General features: G+C 34.9%; 1 long non-coding RNA gene and 1 other non-coding gene across 2 annotated transcripts in view; both read left to right on the forward strand.

The window, feature by feature from the left end:
- Window positions 1-26507, forward strand: part of LOC139362195 (uncharacterized) — a 38483-nt gene extending 11976 nt beyond the window's left edge. Inside the window, exon 3 of the long non-coding RNA XR_011620583.1 lies at window positions 26165-26507. This is a non-coding gene — a long non-coding RNA (uncharacterized lncRNA). The remainder of the gene's footprint in view (window positions 1-26164) is intronic.
- LOC112423453 (U6 spliceosomal RNA) lies at window positions 22423-22525 on the forward strand. Its single transcript, XR_003013933.1, has one exon. It is a non-coding gene; the product is annotated as a U6 spliceosomal RNA (small nuclear RNA).
- Window positions 26508-27890: the final 1383 nt, after the last annotated feature.

Genomic DNA, 27890 nt, shown 5'->3' on the forward strand with positions numbered 1-27890 from the left:
CTGTAGACTCCACCTCTGGGGACAGGGCAATAACAAACACAGCCGAAACCTCTGCAGACGCAAACGACTCTGTCTGACAGCTTTGAAGAGAGCAGTGGATCTCCCAACACGGAGGTTGAGATCTGAGAAGGGATAGACTCCCTGCTCAAGTGGGTCCCTGACCCCTGAGTAGCCTAACTGGGAGACATACCCCACTAGGGGCAGTCTGACACCCCACACCTCACAGGGTGGAGTACACCCCTGAGAGGAAGCTTCCAAAGCAAGAATCAGACAGGTACACTCGCTGTTCAGAAATATTCTATCTTCTGCTGCCTCTGCTGCTGATACCCAGGCAAACAGGGTCTGGAGTGGACCTCAAGCAATCTCCAACAGACCTACAGCTGAGGGTCCTGACTGTTAGAAGGAAAACTAACAAACAGGAAGGACACCTACACCAAAACCCCATCAGTACATCACCATCATCAAAGACCAGGGGCAGATAAAACCACAAAGATGGGGAAAAAGCAGGGCAGAAAAGCTGGAAATTCAAAAAATAAGAGCGCATCTCCCCCGGCAAAGGAGCGCAGCTCATCGCCAGCAACGGATCAAAGCTGGACGGAGAATGACTTTGACGAGATGAGAGAAGAAGGCTTCAGTCCATCAAATTTCTCAGAGCTAAAGGAGGAATTATGTACCCCACGCAAAGAAACTAAAAATCTTGAAAAAAAAGTGGAAGAATTGATGGCTAGAGTAATTAATGCAGACAAGGTCCTAAACGAAATGAAAGAGATGAAAACCATGACACGAGAAATACGTGACAAATGCACAAGCTTCAGTAACCGACTCGATCAACTGGAAGAAAGTGTATCTGCGATTGAGGATCAAATGAATGAAATGAAGCGAGAAGAGAAACCAAAAGAAAAAAGAACAAAAAGAAATGAACAAAGCCTGCAAGAAGTATGGGATTATGTAAAAAGACCAAATCTACATCTGATTGGGGTGCTTGAAAGTGAGGAGGAAAATGGAACCAAGTTGGAAAACACTCTTCAGGATATCATCCAGGAGAACTTCCCCAACCTAGTAGGGCAGGCCAACATTCAAATCCAGGAAATACAGAGAACGCCACAAAGATACTCCTCGAGAAGAGCAACTCCAAGACACATAATTGCCAGATTCACCAAAGTTGAAATGAAGGAAAAAATCTTAATGGCAGACAGAGAGAAAGGTCGGGTTACCCACAAAGGGAAGCCCATCAGACTAACAGCAGATCTCTCAGCAGAAACTCTCCAAGCCAGAAGAGAGTGGGGGCCAATATTCAACATTCTTAAAGAAAAGAATTTTGAACCCAGAATTTCATATCCAGCCAAACTAAGTTTCATAAGTGAAGGAGAAATAAAATCCTTTACAGATAAGCAAATGCTTAGAGATTTTGTCACCACTAGGCCTGCCTTACAAGAGACCCTGAAGGAAGCACTAAACATGGAAAGGAACAACCGGCACCAGCCATTGCAAAAACATGCCAAAATGTAAAGACCATCGAGGCTAGGAAGAAACTGCATCAACTAACGAGCAAAATAACCAGTTAATATCATAATGGCAGGATCAAGTTCACACATAACAATCTTAACCTTAAATGTAAATGGACTAAATGCTCCAATTAAAAGACACAGACTGGCAAACTGGATAAAGAGTCAAGACCCATCAGTCTGCTGTATTCAGGAGACCCATCTCACACGCAGAGACATACATAGGCTCAAAATAAAGGGATGGAGGAAGATCTACCAAGCAAATGGAGAACAAAAAAAAAGCGGGGGTTGCAATACTAGTCTCTGATAAAACAGACTTTAAACCATCAAAGATCAAAAGAGACAAAGAAGGCCATTACATAATGGTAAAGGGATCAATTCAACAGGAACAGCTAACTATCCTAAATATATATGCACCCAATACAGGAGCACCCAGATTCATAAAGCAAGTCCTTAGAGACTTACAAAGAGACTTAGACTCCCATACAATAATAATGGGAGACTTCAACACTCCACTGTCAACATTAGATCAACAAGACAGAAAGTTAACAAGGATATCAAGGAATGGAACTCATCTCTGCAGCAAGCAGACCTAATAGACATCTATAGAACTCTCCACCCCAAATCAACAGAATATACATTCTTCTCAGCACCACATCGTACTTACTCCAAAATCGACCATGTAATTGGAAGTAAAGCATTCCTCAGCAAATGTACAAGAACAGAAATTATAACAAACTGTCTCTCAGACCACAGTGCAATCAAACTAGAACTCAGGACTAAGAAACTCAATCAAAACCGCTCAACTACATGGAAACTGAACAACCTGCTCCTGAATGACTACTGGGTACATAAAGAAATGAAGACAGAAATAAAGATGTTCTTTGAAACCAATGAGAACAAAGATACAACATACCAGAATCTCTGGGACACATTTAAAGCAGTGTGTAGAGGGAAATTTATAGCACTAAATACCCACAAGAGAAAGCAGGAAAGATCTAAAATTGACACTCTAACATCACAATTAAAAGAACTAGAGAAGCAAGAGCAAACACATTCAAAAGCTAGCAGAAGGCTAGAAATAACTAAGATCAGAGCAGAACTGAAGGAGATAGAGACACAAAAAACCCTCCAAAAAATCAATGAATCCAGGAGTTGGTTTTTTGAAAAGATCAACAAAATTGGCAGACCACTAGCAAGACTAATAAAGAAGAAAAGAGAGAAGAATCAAATCGACGCAATTAAAAATGATAAAGGGGATATCACCACTGACCCCACAGAAATACAAACTACCATCAGAGAATACTATAAACACCTCTACGCAAATAAACTGGAAAATCTAGAAGAAATGGATAATTTCCTGGACACTTACACTCTTCCAAGACTAAACCAGGAAGAAGCTGAATCCCTGAATAGACCAATAGCAGGCTCTGAAATTGAGGCAATAATTAATAGCCTACCAACCAAAAAAAGTCCAGGACCAGATGGATTCACAGCTGAATTCTACCAGAGGTACGAGGAGGAGTTGGTACCATTCCTTCTGAAACTATTCCAATCAATAGAAAAAGAGGGAATCCTCCCTAACTCATTTTATGAGGCCAACATCATCCTGATACCAAAGCCTGGCAGAGACACAACAAAAAAAGAGAATTTTAGACCAATATCCCTGATGAACATCGATGCAAAAATCCTCAATAAAATACTGGCAAACCGGATTCAGCAACACATCAAAAGCTTATCCACCATGATCAAGTGGGCTTCATCCCTGGGATGCAAGGCTGGTTCAACATTCACAAATCAATAAACATAATCCAGCATATAAACAGAACCAAAGACAAGAACCACATGATTATCTCAATAGATGCAGAAAAGGCTTTTGACAAAATTCAACAGCCCTTCATGCTAAAAACGCTCAATAAATTTGGTATTGATGGAACGTAACTCAAAATAATAAGAGCTATTTATGACAAACCCACAGCCAATATCATACTGAATGGGCAAAAACTGGAAAAATTCCCTTTGAAAACTGGCAGAAGACAGGGATGCCCTCTCTCACCACTCCTATTCAACATAGTGTTGGAAGTTCTGGCTAGGGCAATTAGGCAAGAGAAAGAAATCAAGGGTATTCAGTTAGGAAAAGAAGAAGTCAAACTGTCCCTGTTTGCAGATGACATGATTGTATATTTAGAAAACCCCATTGTCTCAGCCCAAAATCTCCTTAAGCTGATAAGCAACTTCAGCAAAGTCTCAGGATACAAAATTAATGTGCAAAAATCACAAGCATTCTTATACACCAGTAACAGACAAACAGAGAGCCAAATCATGAATGAACTTCCATTCACAATTGCTTCAAAGAGAATAAAATACCTAGGAATCCAACTTACAAGGGATGTAAAGGACCTCTTCAAAGAGAACTACAAACCACTGCTCAGTGAAATAAAAGAGGACACAAACAAATGGAAGAACATACCATGCTCATGGATAGGAAGAATCAATATCGTGAAAATGGCCATACTGCCCAAGGTTATTTATAGATTCAATGCCATCCCCATCAAGCTACCAATGAGTTTCTTCACAGAATTGGAAAAAACTGCTTTAAAGTTCATATGGAACCAAAAAAGAGCCCACATCTCCAAGACAATCCTAAGTCAAAAGAACAAAGCTGGAGGCATCACGCTACCTGACTTCAAACTATACTACAAGGCTACAGTAACCAAAACAGCATGGTACTGGTACCAAAACAGAGATATAGACCAATGGAACAGAACAGAGTCCTCAGAAATAATACCACACATCTACAGCCATCTGATCTTTGACAAACCTGAGAGAAACAAGAAATGGGGAAAGGATTCCCTATTTAATAAATGGTGCTGGGAAAATTGGCTAGCCATAAGTAGAAAGCTGAAACTGGATCCTTTCCTTACTCCTTATATGAAAATTAATTCAAGATGGATTAGAGACTTAAATGTTAGACCTAATACCATAAAAATCCTAGAGGAAAACCTAGGTAGTACCATTCAGGACATAGGCATGGGCAAAGACTTCATGTCTAAAACACCAAAAGCAACGGCAGCAAAAGCCAAAATTGACAAATGGGATCTCATTAAATTAAAGAGCTTCTGCACAGCAAAAGAAACTACCATCAGAGTGAACAGGCAACCTACAGAATGGGAGAAAATTTTTGCAATCTACTCATCTGACAAAGGGCTAATATCCAGAACCTACAAAGAACTCAAACAAATTTACAAGAAAAAAACAAACAACCCCCCAAAAAAGTGGGCAAAGGATATGAACAGATAGTTCTCAAAAGAAGACATTCATACAGCCAACAGACACATGAAAAAATGCTCGTCATCACTGGCCATCAGAGAAATGCAAATCAAAACCACAATGAGATACCATCTCACACCAGTTAGAATGGCAATCATTAAAAAGTCAGGAAACAACAGGTGCTGGAGAGGATGTGGAGAAATAGGAACACTTTTACACTGTTGGTGGGATTGTAAACTAGTTCAACCATTATGGAAAACAGTATGGTGATTCCTCAAGGATCTAGAACTAGATGTACCGTATGACGCAGCCATCCCATTACTGGGTATATACCCAAAGGATTATAAATCATGCTGCTATAAAGACACATGCACACGTATGTTTATTGCGGCACTATTCACAATAGCAAAGACTTGGAATCAACCCAAATGTCCATCAGTGACAGATTGGATTAAGAAAATGTGGCACATATACACCGTGGAATATTATGCAGCCATAAAAAAGGATGAGTTTGCATCCTTTGTAGGGACATGGATGCAGCTGGAAACCATCATTCTTAGCAAACTATCACAAGAACAGAAAACCAAACACCGCATGTTCTCACTCATAGGTGGGAACTGAACAATGAGATCACTTGGACTCGGGAAGGGGAACATCACACACAGGGGCCTATCATGGGGAGGGGGGAGGGGGGAGGGCTTGCATTGGGAGTTATGCCTGATGTAAATGATGAGTTGATGGGTGCAGCACACCAACATGGCACAAGTATACATATGTAACAAACCTGCACGTTATGCACATGTACCCTACAACTTAAAGTACAATAATAATAAATAAATTAAAAAAAAAAAGAAAAAATTTGTTACATTTTTTTCCCTTTGTATTGTTGTTTCCAATCAAATGGAAAAAAAATAAATAAATAAACCTGAACAAATGTATTGCTGGAAATCATATGTCGTCATTTATTTGCTGTAACCTCCAAAAATTTATTTAACTGATTTTTACTTTTATTTTCATTTATTTATTTATTTGAGACGGAATCTTGCTCTGTCGCCTAGGTTGGAGTGCAGTGGCATGATCTTGGCTCCCTGCAACCTCCATCTCCCAGGTTCAAGCAATTCTCCAGCCTCAGCCTCCTGAGTAACTGGTATTACAGGCCCCCGCCACCATGCCCAGCTAATTTTCTTTATTTTTAGTAGAGATGGGATTTCTCCATGTTAGCCAGGATGGTCTCGATCTCCTGAGCTCGTGATCCACCCGCGTTGGCCTCCCAAAGTGCTAGGATTACAGGAGTGAGCCACCGCACCCAACTGATAAACTCATATTTGTATGTGGAGCTTCCAAAAAATATTAAAGGAAGGATCATTGCCTCCTTTAAAAAGTGTAATTCTTTTAAAAGGAGGCATCAAAGTAGTTTTGATTTTGTAACTTTGAAAAAGAACAGACAGATCAGGATATATCAAACCTAGTAAGTCTTTGATATTTCTGACTCGAAAAGAGACAAAGTTCATTGTCTTCATAGAATTGTAATTACATTCTCATTTTACAGATATGGAGTGCAAAGTGAGGAAATATTAAGTAATTTTTCTATGGCTAAACAACGAGTGAATAGTGGGGCCAATTTGCGTTAAAACAACCTAGTTCCAAGCTCTATGCCCTTGGCTACTGTATACTATGCTGTTTTATATTTTGCAAGTTAAAAAAAAAATGAATTAGAGACATCAAGTGACTCAACAAATTCCTTAGAGTAAGAAAGTGACTTATTTGGTACAACAAGTAATTTGGATCCTCTGTTACGTGTAAATTTAAATCTAAACATGGTCAGTCAGTATGGATTTAGTATTACACATAACACTATATAGATGGTATCTGTTAGTCAACATTTCTTTTTCATAAGAGTTTTCATAGTAATTAAGAAATATTTTAACAACATAATCCAAGTTTCTTTAGCACATTTTTTAAGAAATGAAGGATGGAGAAGTTGACAGAAAAAATAGACATCAAAATGATTCCATGCATTTAGCAACTATGAGAACAGAGCATCTTTCTGGGAATACCTGACAAGGTGCCCCAAAAACCTTAGGTTCAAATTGTACTTATCTGTCAATTAAAACTGGAGCTGTCACCAGAAAATGATATTTCTTTCACGTATTTGACAAGAGACCAGATTTAGTTTACTCTATCAAAGTTCTAAATTGCCAAGTTAAACAATGTAATTTTGGTTTCCCAATGTAATTACACTGTATCTCACTCAGTCCCTGAAAGGAAAATCTTTCTTCCTCTCAAAAAAAATAAAAATAAAAATAAAAAAGTCTTTACAGAGGGTAACCCCTCTGGAAAAAAGAATGATACCAGTTTATAGGTTTTATTTTTGTAATTGTCTCTTTTATCCTCAGTTGCATGGTAAACACTCACTGACAAATAAATAGTACTGGATAACTGTTCCTATTCCTAAATGGTAAATATGGTTTTAAAAAAGAGAAAATAGGTCAATATTTATAAAGTATATGCATCTCCCTGATCCTAATCCCCAACCCGAAATGATTCCATAATCTAAGTCCAAATCCTGCTCTTTTCATTTTCACCTGCCTGCCAATTGTCAGTTTCAGTAAGTCTGCTATATATATATTTTTCTTTTCTTTCTATGAAAAATGGTAGAAATTTTCACATGACAGTTAGTAATTGCAGAAGTTCCACAGGGACTAATATTCAATGTGCTAGTTGAAGCAAGAAAGTCTGGATACAATTATTAAAGTCATTTCCCAGAGCACCACACCTATCCTCTAAAGATGAGGGGTGAATAGATTTATTTATTGCTCTCATCAAAAACTTGAGTTTGATGAATAAACCAGTTTTCCTCCATGTGAAGCTCTCTTCTACATTAGATCAGCCTCTGCCTACTCCATTGACTAAAAATAGGAAAGAATTATCTCTCGCCCTCCCTTCAGCTGAACACTAAGCCCTTTCATAGTGCAATGCATCATGCATACTCATTACTATTGACACAGCTACAACAAATTTAAAAAAATAGTCTATATATTCTAGTTTGTGAATACAGCAAAATAAAAATTAAGGGTTCAACAGTAATGATGAAGTTAATATGAATAGGACAAACTGATAGGTGGAGTTTTCAAGGTCACAATCTGATGTTGATTAGCTGGAGCTATGGAGCTCGCAGCGGGTGGAGAGAAAGGTAGGGAGGGCAGATATACCGTATTTTGATTTCTTTTCCTTTCCAGTGAGTAAACAAAGCAATTTCAATATTCTAGGTGTTCTCCTTGTGATTCTAAGTCACCTTATAAATTTCAAAAAAGAGTAAAAAAAAAAAAAAGATGCATCTTATAGAAACTTCTCTATTTCAGAGAGTGTGTTGGCACATGAGACAAAACCAATGCAAAACAAACAAAATCAACAAAATAAGTTACATATATTGACAAACATATATTAAACCAGACTCAGTTTATGATTCAATTTCAAGTAAAAGAAATAAAAGAACAGAATTAACACGCACGTATAATGATATATTATGTGTGGCCAGATGCGGTGGCTCACGCCTATAATCCCAGCACCTATAATCCCATCCACTAAGTGGGTGGATCACCTGAGATCAGCAGTTCGAAACTAGCCTGGCCAACATGGCAAAACCCTGTCCTACTAAAAATACAAAAAGTAGCCAGGCGTGGAGGCACGTGCCTGTAGTCCCAGACATTTGGGAGGCTGAGGCAGGAGAATTACTTGAACCTGGGAGGCGGTGGTTGTAGTGAGCCAAGATCGTGTCCTTGCACTCCAGCCTAGGTGACCGAGCAAGAGACTCTGTATAAAACAAACAAAAAAGGAAGACAAAGGAAAAAGGAAGGGCATGGAAAGGCAGGGCAGGCCAGGGCAGGGAGGGGAGGGGAGGGGAGGGGAGGGGAGGGGAGGGGAGGGGAGGGGAGGGGAGGAGAGGCAAAGATTGTGTGTCATTCTTGATTCACTTTCTTTCAAAACAATGAGAAAATAGTCCATTTATCATCACTTCTTCTTGGGTCATTAGCATCTAAAAAACAATAAATACCTATTCCTGGAGTTCACAAAATAAAAAAAAAAAGCAATTGAATTTTTATCAAAATTTGATATAGATTAAAACTCTTTCAAATTTAATTACAACACTGGACCCTGAAAATAATTTACTTGATTTCTTCTACATCCAAGAATGCACAATTCCAAAGATGTACATACACTCTTTCTCTGAAAGGGTGAAAAATAAATGTTCTATTTTCCCTTTATCCATTGTGTAAATTTTGAAAGTAGACTCAAATCTCACTGACTACACTGGTTAGTTTTATTATTTCTGCCATTACTTCTGCCAAGATTATTTATTTTCCTAGTTTTCTTGTTTGATTAGAAGGCAAATCTGTGTCAATATGAGGAGCTGGTATGGTGTTTGGAAAAGTACCAACAAATGTAAAAATACCTGGTTTCTAGTCATGGCACTGGCTCCCAGAAACTCAATTGATGCCAGAATTCATCTAGTACACTTGCTATATTCCAAACACTTGGCAACATTCTTGAAACATATTAGCTACTCAATGAATATTAATCTAAAGGAATGAGAAAGGGAAGAAAAGAGTTGGAAGTAATTTAATGCTTTTGATAAATCCATTTTTGTTGAGAAGAAAGAGAATGATAGAAAAATCATTCTATAGACAGTTTAAGTCACCGTAACTAATCTGTGATAAGACAAAAAATAAAGAAAAGAGGAATTAACATAGAATTAATAGGACAGGATATAATTTAGCAGGGAAGCAAGGTAGGCCTCCATTCATTGAAGACATATAAGTCACATCTCCCCTGGCCTATTATAGCTCTGTAAATGTCAAAAAGACGAATCATCTGACATTGAACTCATATATATCTCTACCACACACCCAAATGTGTCCCTCCTTCTATTTTACCTATCCCAAGAAATGGTTCTATAATTCACATGGTTATGGTAGCTAGAAACTCTGGAACAATCACTGTCACATTATCCTCTTTCAATTAACATGCCCAGTCTGCCAATAAATCCTAATGATTTGACTTTCTATTATCTTCCAATATTCATTTTCCTGAATTTTCATCCATACTACTACCTATGACACCAATTTAGAAATTTATCTCCGCTTAAAATAAAAGTTTTATGTGGCTCCACTTTGGTCTTCTTCTAACTAATACTACACTCTCACAGTAGATAAAACAATATTTTCATAGGTAAATCTAATTGTGTCAGCTTCCTATGTTAACATTCTCAGTGGCTTCTCATTTTTGTTCATATAATGAAAAAGGAATCTCTTTATGGTACTCTACAAAGCCCTACATGGTTTTCTTTTAGTTTCACGTCTAACACATCCGTACTCCCTTTCTTTGTTTCCTTTATTATTCTTATTATTAGTACTATTATTATTATTATTGTTTGAGACTGAGTTTCTCTCTATTGCCCAGGTCAGAATGCAGTGGCACTATCTCAGCTCACTGCAATCTTCACCTCCCAGGATCAAGGGATTCTTGTGCCTCAGCCTCTCAGGTAGCTGAGGTTACAGGTGCTCACCACCATGCCCAGTTAATTTTTCTATTTTTAGTAGAGATGGGTTTTCACTGCATTGGCCAGGCTGGCCTCGAATTCCTGACCTCAGGTGATTGCCCTCCTCGGCCTCCCAAAGGGCTGGGATTACAGACAGGAACCAACACGCCCGGCCTCCCACCCTCCTTTCTTTTCTCCAGTGTCACCTGCTTTATTTTATTTCTCGTCTGTTCAGCACAACTTCTTCTACAACAGAACAATATTTTTTCTGCCTGACTGTAAATTTCTTTTTTCTTTCCCTGTTCCTCACTTTTTGCTATAGTTACAGCATATCAAACCGATAGTTCTCCATTCTATCATCTTCTCATGAAAACCTTTAATGTTAATTCTTACCAAGTTAATTTTAGTTATCTATCCTTTAAAGAACTCACCATAGTTGCAGCTTCACATTTATTTGTATAATCGATTGACCGTTGTCCATCATGCTTATTAAAATGCAATAGGAGAGCACAGTCTATGTATCATTTTGGTCAAAATTTTATCTTTTATTCTGTATAGACTTCCTGGAACATAGTAAGTTATCAAATTATATCAATTGTAAAAGAAGAGAAAGAGGAAGGGAGAATGAAAGAAAGGGACACAGCTAAGAACGTGAAGGGTGGGCTGGCAAGGGTGGGGTAGGGTTGTATGGCATTCAGTCCCAGAGGGACTTTAATATACTTACATGTGCAAGAACTCGGCATATTTTCAGGAATGAAAAATCAGAGAACAGGAAAGAAGGGGCAGCATGCAGGCTACACTTAGCATGACACGCAAAAATGAAGTCATGCAGGGCTTGATAATCACTAATAATAAAGGTATCTAACAGTGATTGGCTATTACATCATGCTGAAATGTTCCAAACTCTTCACATATAATAATCTATTTAATCATCATCACAATCCCATCTATTATATTTTATTATTATTCCCATATGCTGATGAGAAAACTGAGGCACAGAAGACATAGTTAGTTATTTAATAGCTTAACTAAGATGCTACAATTAGTACTGAAATGAGCTAGAATTTAAAGCAAGTCAGTCTCACTACAAGGTCTCGGTACTTGAATGCTACACCAAAGAATTTGGATGTCACCATATTATTATAGAGTTGAACTATAATAGAAGAACCATAGATCATTTCCTTCACCCAGTTTTTTTTGAGTTTTAAAATAAATACATGCGTCTCACTCAGTATCATTGTGCTCCCTTTCACAAATATGTCAGTGTTTTGTCAGTCAAACCCATTCTTCTTTTTCTTAAAATTTAAACTTTTGTTTTATTGTAACAAAAACACTTAATATGACGTGTAGCCTCTTAAAAATGTTTAAGCGTATGTCTCTGTTTTGGTACCAGTACCATGCTGTTTTGGTTACTGTAGCCTTGTAGTATAGTTTGAAGTCAGGTAGCGTGATGCCTCCAGCTTTGTTCTTTTGACTTAGGATTGTCTTGGCAATGTGGGCTCTTTTTTGGTTCCATATGAACTTTAAAGCAGTTTTTTCCAATTCTGTGAGAAACTCATTGGTAGCTTGATAGGGATGGCATTGAATCTATAAATAACCTTGGGCAGTATGGCCATTTTCACGATATTGATTCTTCCTATCCATGAGCATGGTATGTTCTTCCATTTGTTTGTATCCTCTTTTATTTCACTGAGCAGTGGTTTGTAGTTCTCTTGGAAGAGGTCCTTTACATCCCTTGTAAGTTGGATGCCTAGGTATTTTATTCTCTTTGAAGCAATTGTGAATGGAAGTTCATTCAGGACTTGGCTCTCTGTTTGTCTATTACTGGTGTATAAGAATGCTTGTGATTTTTGCACATTAATTTTGTATCCTGAGACTTTGCTGAAGTTTCTTATCAGCTTAAGGAGATTTTGGGCTGAGACAATGGGGTTTTCTAAATATACAATCATGTCATCTACAAAGAGGGACAATTTGACTTCTTCTTTTCCTAACTGAATACCCTTTATTTCTTTCTCTTGCCTGATTGCCCTAGCCGGAACTTCCAACACTATGTTGAATAGGAGTGGTGAGAGAGGGCATCCCTGTCTTGTGCCAGTTTTCAAAGGGAATTTTTCCAGTTTTGGAACAGAACAGAGTCCTCAGAAATAATACCACACATCTACAGCCATCTGATCTTTGACAAACCTGAGAGAAACAAGAAATGGGGAAAGGATTCCCTATTTAATAAATGGTGCTGGGAAAATTGGCTAGCCATAAGTAGAAAGCTGAAACTGGATCCTTTCCTTACTCCTTATACGAAAATTAATTCAAGATGGATTAGAGACTTAAATGTTAGACCTAATACCATAAAAACCCTAGAGGAAAACCTAGGTAGTACCATACAGGACATAGGCATGGGCAAAGACTTCATGTCTAAAACACCAAAAGCAACGGCAGCAAAAGCCAAAATTGACAAATGGGATCTCATTAAACTAAAGAGCTTCTGCACAGCAAAAGAAACTACCATCAGAGTGAACAGGCAACCTACAGAATGGGAGAAAATGTTTGCAATCTACTCATCTGACAAAGGGCTAATATCCAGAACCTACAAAGAACTCAAACAAATTTACAAGAAAAAAACAAACAACCCCCCAAAAAAGTGGGCAAAGGATATGAACAGACATTTCTCAAAAGAAGACATTCATACAGCCAACAGACACATGAAAAAATGCTCGTCATCACTGGCCATCAGAGAAATGCAAATCAAAACCACAATGAGATACCATCTCACACCAGTTAGAATGGCTATCATTAAAATGTCAGGAAACAACAGGTGCTGGAGAGGATGTGGAGAAATAGGAACACTTTTACACTGTTGGTGGGATTGTAAACTAGTTCAACCATTATGGAAAACAGTATGGTGATTCCTCAAGGATCTAGAACTGGATGTACCATATGACCCAGCCATCCCATTACTGGGTATATACCCAAAGGATTACAAATCATGCTGCTATAAAGACACATGCACACGTATGTTTATTGCGGCACTATTCACAATAGCAAAGACTTGGAATCAACCCAAATGGCCATCAGTGACAGACTGGATTAAGAAAATGTGGCACATATACACCATGGAATACTATGCAGCCATAAAAAGATGAGTTTGTGTCCTTTGTAGGGACATGGATGCAGCTGGAAACCATCATTCTTAGCAAACTATCACAAGAACAGAAAACCAAACACTGCATGTTCTCACTCATAGGTGGGAACTGAACAATGAGATCACTTGGACTCGGGAAGGGGAACATCACACACCGGGGCTTATCATGGGGAGGGGGGAGGGGGGAGGGATTGCATTGGGAGTTATACCTGATGTAAATGACGAGTTGATGGGTGCTGACGGGTTGATAGGTGCAGCACACCAACATGGCACAAGTATACATATATAACAAACCTGCATGTTATGCACATGTACCCTAGAACTTAAAGTATAATAATAATAATAAAAATATATTTAAGCGTATGATGCAATATTGTTAACTATAGGCACAATGTTGTACAACAGATCCCTAGAACTTATTTATCTTTTATAACAGAAACTTTATACTCAACGAATAACAAATCTCATTTTCCCTTCCCCATAGCCCTTCACAACCTCCATTCTTTGCTCTCTCTTGGCTCTGTTTCCAGGACTTTGACTGTATTAGATATCTTGTGCAAGTGGAATCATGTAATTTTTGTCTTTCTGGGACTGGCTAATAATTGACATCAGAAAGCAAATCTCTTAACTAAGCTCACTTCTGCAGAGATTAAGGCACTACGCTTCTCAGGAAAATGTATATGCCCTTCCTCTGCATGTGGGTCTTCTGGAACCCTGCACGTGCCAAAGGTGTTTCCCCTTAAAATTTAGAAGCATTCGTAGCAATATAGAACAATCTCTAGCAAAAAGCTTGTAATACTTCTTTTTAAAGCTGGCAATTAATAGAAAGGATAGGGGGACGCTGAATAATTTGGAATTTAGTATAACTTTATGCTCTGTTTTCTTTGGCTTCAAGGAAAGTAAAAGCCACACTTGAATTTCATCCATATGTTTCTAAAAATGTTTATCTAACACAGTATCATTTCCAACAAAAGTTCATTCTAAGTGGTATAGGCAAGCCTCAACTAAATTTGTTTGTAGCCATAATTTTTTTAAGTATTCAGAAAGAGAAAAAAGCTGACAAGGAGTAATTTGGTAAGCCATTAGGGTGGAATGGGAATCGAATCAGAACTAAAATTCACAATGCCTACCCTTCATCGTAAACATTCACACACTTACATGGAAGACAAAACACAAAATAAATATGTGTATAATATTTTAACTTCAGAAAGTATAGGGATATAGATAAGTCATGTGAAAGAAGGCAATACATCTAATCTTTGCCAATGCTCAATAACATAAATAAGAATATAAATGTGTACATGATGGATGAATGCATAGAAGATATTTTTCTTCTATATAAAAAAACCTCTTTAAAAATGTTTGTGTGCAAATTCAGGACATATTATATACAAAATAGTTACTAAAATAAAGTATGAGGATAATCTCACTAAGATAAAATGAGTTCTATTTTTATTCAGTTGGTTTATGTATTGTAACCAGTGATTTGTCCTAGCTTTCAAGATACAACTTAAAAACATTTAGAACCCTATAAAACATTTTAAGATTAAAAACTATTCAAATTCGAGGATGTTACTTGTTATTCAAATTATTGTTACTTAATTCATTTATTATTTGATTTAAAATTCCCTGAGGACTAGATGCAGCATTATATAGATATTATTTAAATCAGACAGTAGTAAAAGTTGAACACAAGGCTCACCAACTCCGACATTTTTCAATTAAGAAAACCAGAGAAGTTCAAAAAATGTGTGACATATGTACATTAAGGAACAAAAAAGGAACTATAATGAGGCTTCTAAGTCCTTCTAGAGAATTTTATAAGTTGTTAATAGAAAGGAGAAAAAAAAAAGAGATTTTTGTATTAGAATACTTGAGAGAACTTTGGAAAAATTTCTATTCCTAAGGCAGTTTTCACAGAGCATCAGATGGTGCCCTTGACAAAGATTGACGTCTTAAATGAGAAAGTTATAGAGCAAGTAGAGTAATTCAAGTCCAATAAATCACCAGGACCATATGGTATACATCCAAGATTTCTGAAGGAAATAGTGTGAACTTCCATAGACACAAGGGGGAAAAAAGCATGAAATATAGCCTTAATTGTAGCATCTGCTTTTAAAGATTGGAAGATTACTAATTTGGTACGAAGTATATAAAGGGAAAATATCTAGAAGAGAATCAAATAAAAAAAAAATCAATGCTTTCTACTTGTACATGTGATGTTGAGTAATCTTGTACATTTCTGTACTGTATTCTTCTCACTTTATCTTTCCTGGATGTCTTATTTAATAAGGCTTTTCTCTCATCTCTCTTCCTAATCTTGGCTGTTTTCCAACTACATACTACTTAATAAGCCAGTGGCTGACATCCATGGATATGGAAATTCGTTTTCACTTGTCAAGCCAAAAATAGGTTAATTAGTAGTGTTATCACCCTGGTCCTTTCTCAGAAAATTTGCAGTGTTTCTTTCTTTCTCTCTCTCTCTCTGTCATGATTGTTGTGTTGCTGTCGTCGTTTTGTTTACATAAAGCTAAATTGAAATTACTATTTTTCAAACAGAAATGATATTGCTGTGTTTTGTTTTTCAGCATTAACTCATTCTATTTTATTGCATGCGTTAATCAAGAAATCTGTTAATTTATCATTTGAGAATGTAAAAAATTATAAATTTTTTACTTTTTATTAATGTATCAGACACATAAAGAAAAGTGTACTAATAATAATTGCTTAAATGTAATGACGTTTTACACATACATGAACTAACATGTAATCTCCAGCTAAGTAATCATAAAGCATATGGTATCAACAAGTCTCTTTACCCTCTGCCAATCAGTATATTCTCAAAAGTAATGACTCTTCTGAATTCTACTATCCTAAATTAGTATCCTGTTTTTTGATTTCAAGTACATATAATCATATTGACTATTGTCTGACTCCTTTTGCTCCAAATGATGTCTGTGGGATTCATCAATGCTATAGCATCTATTAATAGGTCAATCTTATTTTATTTATAGGTAGAATTCATTTTGTTAAAATATAATAATTTATCCACTGTCCTATTGATGGAAATTTGAGCTGTTTCCAGTTTTTGTCTCAAGTGTAAAATGAGCAATAAATATTTTGTATTCATGTCTTTTAATAAACATATGCACCATATTTACTTGATTATAAACTTAAGAATAAAATTGTTAGTCATAGGGTAACCATTTAATTAAATTAAGTAAATAATACTAAACTGTATTCCAACATCTTAATATCATTAACACTCAAATAGCAATATATATTTGAGTTCAGTTATTTCACATGTTCATCAACACTTGGTATAATCAGTCTTCTCATTTTTAGCCATTAAGTGAGTAGCAGTTCTCATTGTGGAATTAATTTACATTTTATTGAGGATTAATTATGGTAATACATTTTATTATGTTTATTCACTATTTGATTATGACTGTAAAAATACATATTGAGTTATTGCTTATTTAAAAAAAACAAGAGTTTTATCTTTCTCTGATTCCTAGAAAAACTTTACTTATTCTAGATTGGGAAACTTGTTGAATTTATCATCTATTTATCAACATATTCAATTGTGTATAGATGTCATAAATTTTATTGAAGTTCAGTTAAGGTTTTTACACTTGTGCTTTTGGAATCTTGTTTAAAAAGTCTTTGCTTGCATTAAGATCATATAAATATTTGCCTATAATTTAATCCAACAGTTTTATTGTTTTACACTTCACATTTAGGACTATGATTCTTCTTTAAATATTTTTGAGTAAAGGGCTAATGTTTACATTTTTTTCAAATAGCAGTCAATATTTTTTCTGTGATATTTATTTGAAATACCAATTTCCTCACTGAATTTCATTGGCAACTTAGCAGTCAGTCAAACTGAACTGGATTTTCTGTAACGTTCTATTATTCTGTTGCTTACCCTGTGCCATAGGAAGAAGTTTAAGGTCATAGCTTAGAACCTCCTGAGGGTGCATAAGAACTTTCTAACTACTATAGTGGCATCCTCAAAGATTACTCAAAAATAACAACACACACACACACACACACGCACACACACACTAAAGAGAGAGATTGAGAGGAAAGAAAAACGTAAAGCAGTCATAGAAAAAATACTTGTCAGTTTATATCAACTATATGAAGACAAATATTAAAGATTTGTTTTCCATAATTCAGCCACAGAAAATTTTTAAAGCATGTGTCAGATAATGATAATCTTTTAGTTGATCACTACTGCAGTTTTTCATTGCATTTAGTTGCCCAACAGTTCACCATGACCTTTTAGCTCCTACATATTGTGGGTTATGACAAAATCTTCAACCTTGTCTCAAGCCACCTTCCTAGGGCTCTTGTTTTAAACTGTTTTGTCCTGCTGTAATAGAATACCTGAGACTGGGTAATTTATAAGAAATAGAAATGTATCTCTCACAGTTCAAGAGGCTGAGAAGTTCAAGATTAAGGGGCAAGAATCTTGTGAGGACCTTCTTGCTGTATTGTTCCATGTCCGATGGTAGAAGGCAGAAGGGCAGAGAAAGGGCAAGACATACATAAAAGGAGACCAAACTTGTCCTTCAATAAAAATCCGCTATCTTGAATAATGAACCTAATAATAAAATAATGGCATTAATTCATTCATGAAAATAGAGCCCTCATAGCCAAAATGCCTCTTAAAGGTCTTATGTCCTACTACTCTCATAATGACAAATAAATTTCAACATGAGTTTGAGAGGGAACAAACATAGAAACCATAGCAGCTCTCAATACTAAACCACACTAGATTTTTCAAACAAGCTAGTGTTGTTCTATCTTAGCCTTTGAAATTCCTATTGCATTTCGGATACTAATTCCCAGATTTTTGCTTGCTAAGTCTTTTCTAACATTCTGGTGTCATATTACATTTCCAACTCTGATATAACATGAATCACCAAATTTAAAATGCCCCACCTCACTTGATCCATCCCAACCAATTTCTATTATATTCTCCCATTTTATTTTATTAAAGCATTTGCCAATCTCTGAAAAGGTCTCATTTATGTATTTGCTTTACAATCAATTATATATTTGTTTATTAATGTCTATTTGTTTTCTACTAACATGCATTTGTTTAAATTTTTATATAAATTAGTTTTATTTAAGTATATTAATATTGGCCACATCATATTTATTGACAATTTATATCTTTCATCAAGCTCTAAAAACATAATGCAGACTGTAACACATTGAGTGATATAGGATTGAACTATTTTAATAAAAAGGTAGTTTATTTCATTCTAAAATACACTGAGAGATGAAAAATAAATCAAACATAGAGGGTTTCTGATAATTTTAGGCTTAGACTGACTATGCAGATAGCTCTTGGAGTCTTCCTACTACACAACTTGACACTGTTTAAAAGAATTAAGACAAGTATCAATCCAGAATGTTTAATACTTATAAAATGACAATAAATCATATAATAGCTAAGGATTGTTGTTTGTTTACTTTTTAAAGCATGAATGTATGTGTGCATGTGTGTGGGAGGGTGTTTTATTCCTTTCACATTCTAGGCTCCTTTGGAAAAACTTTTCTTTTTTTTTTATTCTTTTATTTTTTTTTAATTTTTTTTTAGCAGTTGCACAAAAAAACATTCCTTGGATTTATGCCAATTGAAATTTAAATTTAAGTGAGTTCAAATCTAAACGAATAAACTAATTATTATTATTATTATTTTTTTTTTTATTTTTTTTTTTTTTTTTGAGACGGAGTCTCGCTTTGTCGCCCAGGCTGGAGTGCAGTGGCCGGATCTCAGCTCACTGCAAGCTCCGCCTCCCGGGTTTACGCCATTCTCCTGCCTCAGCCTCCCGAGTAGCTGGGACTACAGGCGCCCACCACCTCGCCCGGCTAGTTTTTTGTATTTTTAGTAGAGACGGGGTTTCACCATATTAGCCAGGATGGTCTCGATCTCCTGACCTTGTGATCCGCCCGTCTCGGCCTCCCAAAGTGCTGGGATTACAGGCTTGAGCCACCGCGCCCGGCGAATAAACTAATTATTTAACATGCTTGTTTCCACACTATAAGTTCACAAATTGTAAAAAAACAAAAACTCTGTGTAATTATATTTCACCCCTTTATACTCACCCATTTTTGTTCTATCATAAAATAATCATATATTGATTTATCCATAATCTTTAGGGATCATAACTAGACTCATTTTAATTCTCACCATTAAAATATTCAAATATTCCACTTCTTCCTAAAGATTTGTGCTAAAATTCTTAAAGGCCCACTTGACAACGAAAAGGCAATATACTGTAGTGAAAAGAACTTATTTCCAAGATGAACAAGAGAATAATTGCCTTAGTTTTCATATCTATAAAGATGAAGTATCGGCCTCTGTCTCTCCAGTCAATCACAATTCTAACTCTCCATAACTTTATGTATTAAAAATGAATAATATATACTAATGTTCTTCATAATTAGGATGAAATATTACTCTGTATTAACAGGAACAGTACTGGTGGCTTCAAATCTCCTCTTCTCCTTATCATGGAGAAGTCTGGTGTTCCTCCAAAAATGGCTGCTACATACATACAAATGTCCAGTAGTGAACAAATGTAGATGGTCCCTATACTAACATTTTGGCAATGGTAGAGTCAGTGACAAAAGGTACATGTTTTCAGCAACAGTAGCAGCTTCTCTGGCAACAACAGAAAAAAGTCAATTAGGTCCTTAGCGGTTTCTACTCACCCAGGGAAACTGGGAAGCCTATCTCGCAAAAACAGAGGATATTATAGCCAGCCAAGAAGAGAGAAAATCTTACAAGATTGTGCAGGAAGAAACAGAGAAAGATAAGCCATTTGTTTTGGTGTGAAAGACTTGAAACCAAGAGTGAGCGAAATGAAGCATAAGTGACATCTAAGATGTGTGAAAGGAAGGCTTTTATTCTGCCAACATCCAAAATGTGATGAACAGTAACTACCAAGAATATCAGCAAGGAGCTGTTCTCCAGATGCAATAATAAAGAAAAGTCAGCTAGGGCTACAATCATTTTAAGACAGAAGGTTTTTATTTTTTCTATCAATTTTCAATAACAATTAAGCTTTCTGAACAACAGCAGTAAGCATTGGAAAACTTTTTTTAAAAAAAATGGGAAAATACCAGAGTTTATCTTATCAGGTAATAAGCATGCTATCAGGAAATTGAAAAGTTTTTGTCTTAGATTTCAAGCTAAGAACTGTGGATAATATAATTTTTGTGTTTTCCTAGCAATGGGTTTTCTTCACTCTTATAATACAGAGTATACTAGTAAGAGTATGAAATGCCTGCATAACACAATTCATTTTGAATTGTGAAAATAATGTAACTAACTCATTTTGATTCTTTTTTTAATTTGTTAAACAAAGTCTCCAGTGATCCTAATAAAAAAGAATAAGGTAGCTCTAGGTCACTCAGACAGAAATCTCTTAAGTTGAGCTTGTTCCTTTAAAACCTAAAAATCTGCTTTCCTGTAGCAGTTCGGTCAATGCCTCCTTTTAGATCATGGTGTCCTTTTTGTATATTTTTTAAAGATTAGAAAATAAATATAAGAAAAGGAAGAGTTTATCCTTTTCTAAAAATTAAGTATTATAAATAGCTCACACAGGGAATTCCTACAATGTTTATTTATTAATAAATCTGTTTAAAAATTGTGATTGAAGAAGCTGACCCTTAAAATAAGTAGTTCTAGAAAAAAGTGAAAAACAGAATAATTAAAAATACTACATATATTATATATGTTTTAATATCTGTTTTAATTATGTGAATTAAATTATAATTATGTGAATTAAAACAGATATTAAAAATACTACATATGCATTTTTAATATCTGTTTTATGTGAAAAACAGAATAATTAAAAATACTACATATATTTTATATATATACACACACACACACACACATACACACAGAGAAACCTTGCAGCTAGGAAAATCTTTGATTTTTTTTTTCTTTAACCTACAGTTAGGCAAACCAAATATTCTTAACCTAGATATTCTGAAAAGTCAAGGACCTATATGATGAAAGTCATCTTTGTCATGCCCTTCGACTAGTCCGAGTGCACTAGTGATTGTAATTGGTTGATCACAACCAGTTACAGATATCTTTGTTCCTTCTTCACTCTCACTACTTCATTTGATTAGTCTTAAAAAAAAACTAAATTAGCAATTAAATTTTTTATTCTCGCCAAATGTACATCTAATGGGAAATTTTCCCCTTGCTATCAGTGAGAGGCACTGTAATGTAGAAAAAGAAATAAAAACATTAATTTGGGCTTATATTCCAGATTTGGTATTATGCAAAAAAAGTTATAGTTGATGCTCCATTACTTCATCAGTACAAACAGAATAAACTAATCCTGCACTTAGGTGATATTAAATTTTTGTAAGGATATGGTATGATGGAAGTCAAAAGTCAGTTATCAAAAAATATTTTTCTGATTCTTTTTTGTAACCCCTAATAATGTAAAAGCAATAATATTCATACAAGTCATAAAATGTATATTAAAATGAAGAACAAATTATAAAAACTGAATTAAGACTCCATATGAGAGATCTAAAGTAAATTAGAGATTATTTAGCTCTAAACACAAGTTATAGATGTGATAACTGGGCCTAGAAGAAGGAATCATTTTATTAGGGTCATGTTATATAATAATGGCAGAAATTGAATTACATCATGGTCTTCCAATGATTCCATCAGTTAAAGCTTATTCTATTTGCCTTCTGAATATCGCATCACTGATATCAGTAACTATTGATTGAACACATAAAATGTGAAGTCACAGAGCTAGCAACTAGAGATTTAATAATGACTGCAGTGATTTGAGTTCTGCTGTAAATGAGTTTATACTAACTGAAGGAAGACATGAAAGAGTAAAAAGGATATCATTAATACAATATAATAAGCTTTAAAATATAAAGAAATTAAAACCATGTTACATTGTACTCATTTTGGCAGCATATACTAAAATTCGAAAAATACAAAGGAGATTCGTATGGACCATGGACAAAGATTACATGTAAATTTGTGAAACATTCCATATTTTTTGATAATAAAAACCCTCAACAAACTAAGAATAAAAGGGAACATCTTCAACCAGGTGAAGGGCATCTACAAAAACCTACACTAACACTGAATTTAATGGTGACGCTTTCCCATGAAAATCAGGAATCAGACAAAGACGTTTTCTCTTACCACTTCAATCAACATTTTCCTGAAGAGTCTAGCTTGGGAAATTACACAAGAAAAATAAATAAAATGTATGCAGATTGGAAAGAAAGAAATTAAAGTATACTTATTTGTAGATATCATAATGATGTATACAAGAAAAAATTAAGCAACCAATAAAAAATACTAGAACTAATAAGTGAGTTCAGCAAGGTTTCAGTATACAAGATGAATATATAAAAATGAACTGTATTTCTAAATACTTGTAATGAAAACTCCAAAAACAAAATGAAGAAAGCAATTTCATTTGCAATAGTATCAAAAAGAATAAAATGTACAGAAAAATATTTAACAAAAGACGTGCAAAACCCATACTCTGAACAAAGTATAAAACATTGACAAAAAAAATTAAAAATCTAAATTATTAAAAAAATTATTTTCATAGGTTGGAAGATTTAACATTATTAAGATCGCAATACTCTTAACTGATATATAGGTTCAATGAAACCTTTATCAAAATCACTGCTTACTTACTTGGAGAAATTAGCAAGTTGATTCCGAAATTGTTTGGGATTGCTAGTGACCCAGAATAGACAAAACAATCTTGGAAGGTAAAACAAAAACACACCAGAAAGATTCATCTTCCTAATTCCAAAACTTACTATGAAACAGTGGTAATCTAGTTACTGTAGTACCAGCACGTGGACAGACACGTAAATCAATAGGATAGAAATGAGAGTCCAGAATAAACCCACATATCTATCATTAACTGATTTTGAACAAAGATGTCAACACTTGCCAGTGGAGAAAAATATTCAGAATTTTAATTCAGTAATAATATCCAATTATTAATCTAATAATTATATCCAATAATTATCTAATAATATTATATTATAAACTGAATTATAATTACTATTGAATTTTAAGATGATCTGGAAATTGCACAAGTCACTTTTACTCGTAAGCCACTGGGACAAACTTCTATGTCCAAAGCTACCTATAAGGCAGATTGGGAAATCCCAATAACCAAACACACAAGTAATACGCAAAGGTTCTGCTACCAAGTGGAAGAAGGTGTCTGTGTGCTTGCATGTGTGTCTGTGTGTTGTGAGAGAGAGAGAGAATACTAAAAAACAATGGTTTGTCTCTCTCACAACTTCTCTATTAAAAATTTTCACATGATCTTTCATTATAATTGTGATAAAAGTAAAGCTTCTGACCATGGCCTAGAAAGCATTATATTTTCTGACCCCTCATCTGCTTCCACTGTCCTCTTTGCTAATTAAACCAAGCAAACTTTCCTTCTATTCCTTTCTATTTCTATACCAAGCTTGTGTAAACTTAGGAATATTTATATGTTGCCACTTACTATTCTTTCACATTCTCTCATGGTTAGGTCTTTCTCCTTATTCAATTTTGAGTTCTTCAGGGATGTTTTCCCTTGACCACTTACACTAAGTGCTATCATTCTCATGTTCTATCCTCCATCCACACAAAAGTAACAGCCAGTAACTGTAATTAGTGCTTTCAGAAGAATTACAGTAATTCCCTGATGTAATAATCATAATTATTGCCTTCAATATGCTCTCATTTGTTTGTTTACTTAGTATCTATTTTTGCCCACAAAAAAAAAAATCCCAGTGAGAATAATCTTTGTATTTTTCAATCATCTTGATGTCAAACAAGCAATACGTAATTAAGTGTAGAATGTGTGATAAAACTAGCAATGAATGTGATGATAGAGGTAGTACATGAAACCAAAGATACATAGAAAAGGAATATTTTATCTAGGGTTGGGAGGGGGAGGGCAAGTTTCCTGGAAAATCATCCTAAATTATGATTTTAAATGGAGCCAACTGGAGCAAAGGTAAAAGAGACAATTCAAAAGGCTTAAAGGTTAAAGAAAAAGGAAATATAATTTGTTCAAGAATCTTCTTAAAGAAGTGTCCTAGGGCTGGGTTCTTACTATTTGTGTCAACTTTACAGCGTTATCATTGGCAAATACAATTAATTATATATATTCAATGCATTTAATATATATACCTAGTATATCCATATACATTATGAAATTATTACCACCAAGTTAATTATCATACATATTACCACACATATTTATACCCACATTTTTGCGATAAGAATCCTTAAGATCTGCAATCTTAGCAAATTTTTAAAATATAATACATTATTTTTAACCATAGTCATTATGCTTCAATTTGAATTCTAGAATTTATCTTATAACTAAAATGTGTGCCCTTTGACCAAAATTTTCTCATTTCTCTAATCCCCCAGGCCCCAGCCCCTAGTAAGCACTATTCTACTCTGATTTTATGAGTTCAATTTATTTTTTATTTTAAAATAAGTGATATGATAATAATGAAGTATTTTGTTTTACTGTATCAGGCTTATTTCCCTTACCATAATGTTCTTCATGTTATCCATGTTGTTGCAAATTATAAGATTTGTTTCTTTTTTAAGGCTGAATAATATTTTAGAATGTGTGTGCATTTGTATGTGCATCACGTTTTCTTTATCCATCAGTCCAGTGACAATCAGTTGGGTTTTTATATCTTGGCTATTGTGAACAATGTTACAATGAATATGATACTCATTTCATTTTCTTTAAATATATACTAAGAAGTGCAATTGCTAGAGCATGTAGTAGTTATTCTTTTAATTTTTGAGCAACCTCCACACTGTTTTCCATTATGGCTATACCAATTTACATTCCCACCAACAATGTACAAGGGTTCCCTTTTCTCTACATCCTCTTCGACAGTTTTTTTTTTCTTTTTTGACTTTTTGATAATAGCCATTCTAACAGATGTGAGATGACATCTCACCGTGGTTTTGATTTGTATTGCCCTGATGACTAGGGATGTTGAGCACCTTTTCATATATCCATTGGTCGTTCATATATCTTCTTTGGCAAAATGTTTATTCAGATGCCATGTTATATACAACAGAAAAGGGAATAATAAAAGTCAAGACTGGAGAGGTAAGTCAGAGTCAGATCATAACAAAATTATCCATAGTGTGGTTGTCACTTCATAAAATAATTCTATGCTCACTCTATGTCATATTCTTAATTTTACTCATATCATTAAACGGCTTAAAATAGTTTTTTAAGAATATAGCAATAGCTCTAACAATTGTAAAAATTAACCTATCTTAAGTTTAAACTTTCAGATTACATTTTCATAGCGTCTTGGTACCTTATTATCTTGTTTCATAATGAATAGTTTCCTGCAGGTGTTCACGGCATAAAATGCTAGAACATTCCACTCCAAATATTATAAGGGAAAATGTTTTAGCACTTTGTACAAGACTACAGCAATATAAGGTCTACATATAAAATGTCACATACAATAAGCAAAAAAAAAAAAAAAAAAAAGTCTCTGAAAATACCATGCATAGAGGAAATAGAGTCTCTGTAATCTAAAAAAATTCCGAGGAAGATATTAAACTTCCTTTTATTCAATGCTACCTTAATCTTTTAATACCTATGTTTCTTTAACAAGGCATAAAGGTGTCCCACAGCCTGGTCTGAATGGTGTCTTTCTAAAGCTTCCTATGGAGAACTACTTCTAACAGCCCAGTGGTGATGGAGAGTTTCTTTCCGTTGTTCAGAGTAAGAGGCTTGAAGCTCGGCAGGAGGAGCTCACCCTTTATCCTACCAATGGTAAAGCACCATACATCGGCTTTACACTGATCTTCTGAATGAGATGAAAGAGTTTCATTTCTATTATGCATTCACATTTTAGCTAGTTTTTTTTTTTTTTTTAATGCTATGGGATAACACATTAGAGATCATATTTTCAGACATACCAGGATAAAACTGAAGCTCTAAAATCAAAATGTACACTAACCTCACTGTTAAAACTTAAATCATTTACCTTCTATACTTTATTATTTATAATAATAAAAAAGGTTTAAACTTTTTGACTTCAAATACAAGTTTTCTTCCCTTTTTCTTTTCTTTTTTTTTTTTTTTTTCCCCCAGAAATAGCCCTCCTCAGAGAGTTTCTCAGTCATTTTGGGGATATTCGCATAGTGCCTAGCACAGAAAGTCACCAATGGGATCCTCTGCTCTCTTGCTTAGCCTCCCTGCCACCTGGCCATCTTGAGCCCTATGAGATTACTGTATCCTTCAGAGGCTTTTCTAAGGACATTGTTCACAGCAGCATCCGTGGTAGGTGAGAAGGGAGAAGGATCTTCTCCTCTAACCTTATGTGAGAAAGTCCTATCTCTTTAATCCACCACAGTTCATCAGGAAGCCACAGTTAAGTAATAATGAGACTTTACTGGATGTTTGGTAATAATGAAAGGCTACTATTTTGTGGAAAATAACTTCCAATACTGTAATTCATGGACACCAACCTTCTGAGAATTATCCCTCAAGCTTGATACTTCCCTCAATCCCAGGGTCATGAATGCCTCAGTCAACACCATGGACATGACTCAATCTCCCTCTACTTTCCAGTGTAGTCCAAATTGTCTTCAAATTCAAAACCAAGAACAGTATTTGTTCTTACCTTCAGCATAAGCCTTTGTTTTTTTACCCATTATTGGTGGAGATTTGTCACCTCCACAATCTTGTGAGCCAATTATTTATAATAAATCTCTCTCAGGTAAAGAAAAAGAAAGAAAAGAAAAAAGAAATTAAGAAAGAAATGCTATTGATTCTGTGTCTGGAGAATGCTAATACACCACCTATTCTATCTTCATTTGAATTATGTGAGAAATGCTTTAGCGTTCAAATGTATTTCCTTTATAACAGTTTAGAACAACTCTATCTATCTATTTATATATTTATTACAGTGATTGCTATAGGATTCACAATACACATCTGGTAGATACTATTTATGTTACTAATAGGTTTAGATGTTTCCCAATTTCTTCTCCCTCTTTCTCCAGTTTTAACTAAACCTTCCTAATAATCACATTTCCTTCTCTTCCAATTTCTGGATCATCTGGAATATTAGTAAGTCTGAACTTTCCCGCTTTAAGGAGCTGAGCTTTTGTCATTCCAGATATAATCCACACATAATGTTATTAGGCCAGTTGAATCAATATTTCCTTCATCTATTAGAAATGTGTTCTTATATTTATTTCCCAAATTTTAGTGAATCATTTAAAATTTTATCTATTCTATCTTTCTTATGGTCTTCATATCCGCCCACACTTTTAAAATTTCATTATCATTACCTTAGTTTAAACTCTAATTTTGACTTAGACGTCTGTACC

The sequence above is a fragment of the Macaca nemestrina genome, chromosome 3, assembly GCF_043159975.1.
Source record: "Macaca nemestrina isolate mMacNem1 chromosome 3, mMacNem.hap1, whole genome shotgun sequence".
Taxonomy (NCBI): Eukaryota; Metazoa; Chordata; class Mammalia; order Primates; family Cercopithecidae; genus Macaca; species Macaca nemestrina.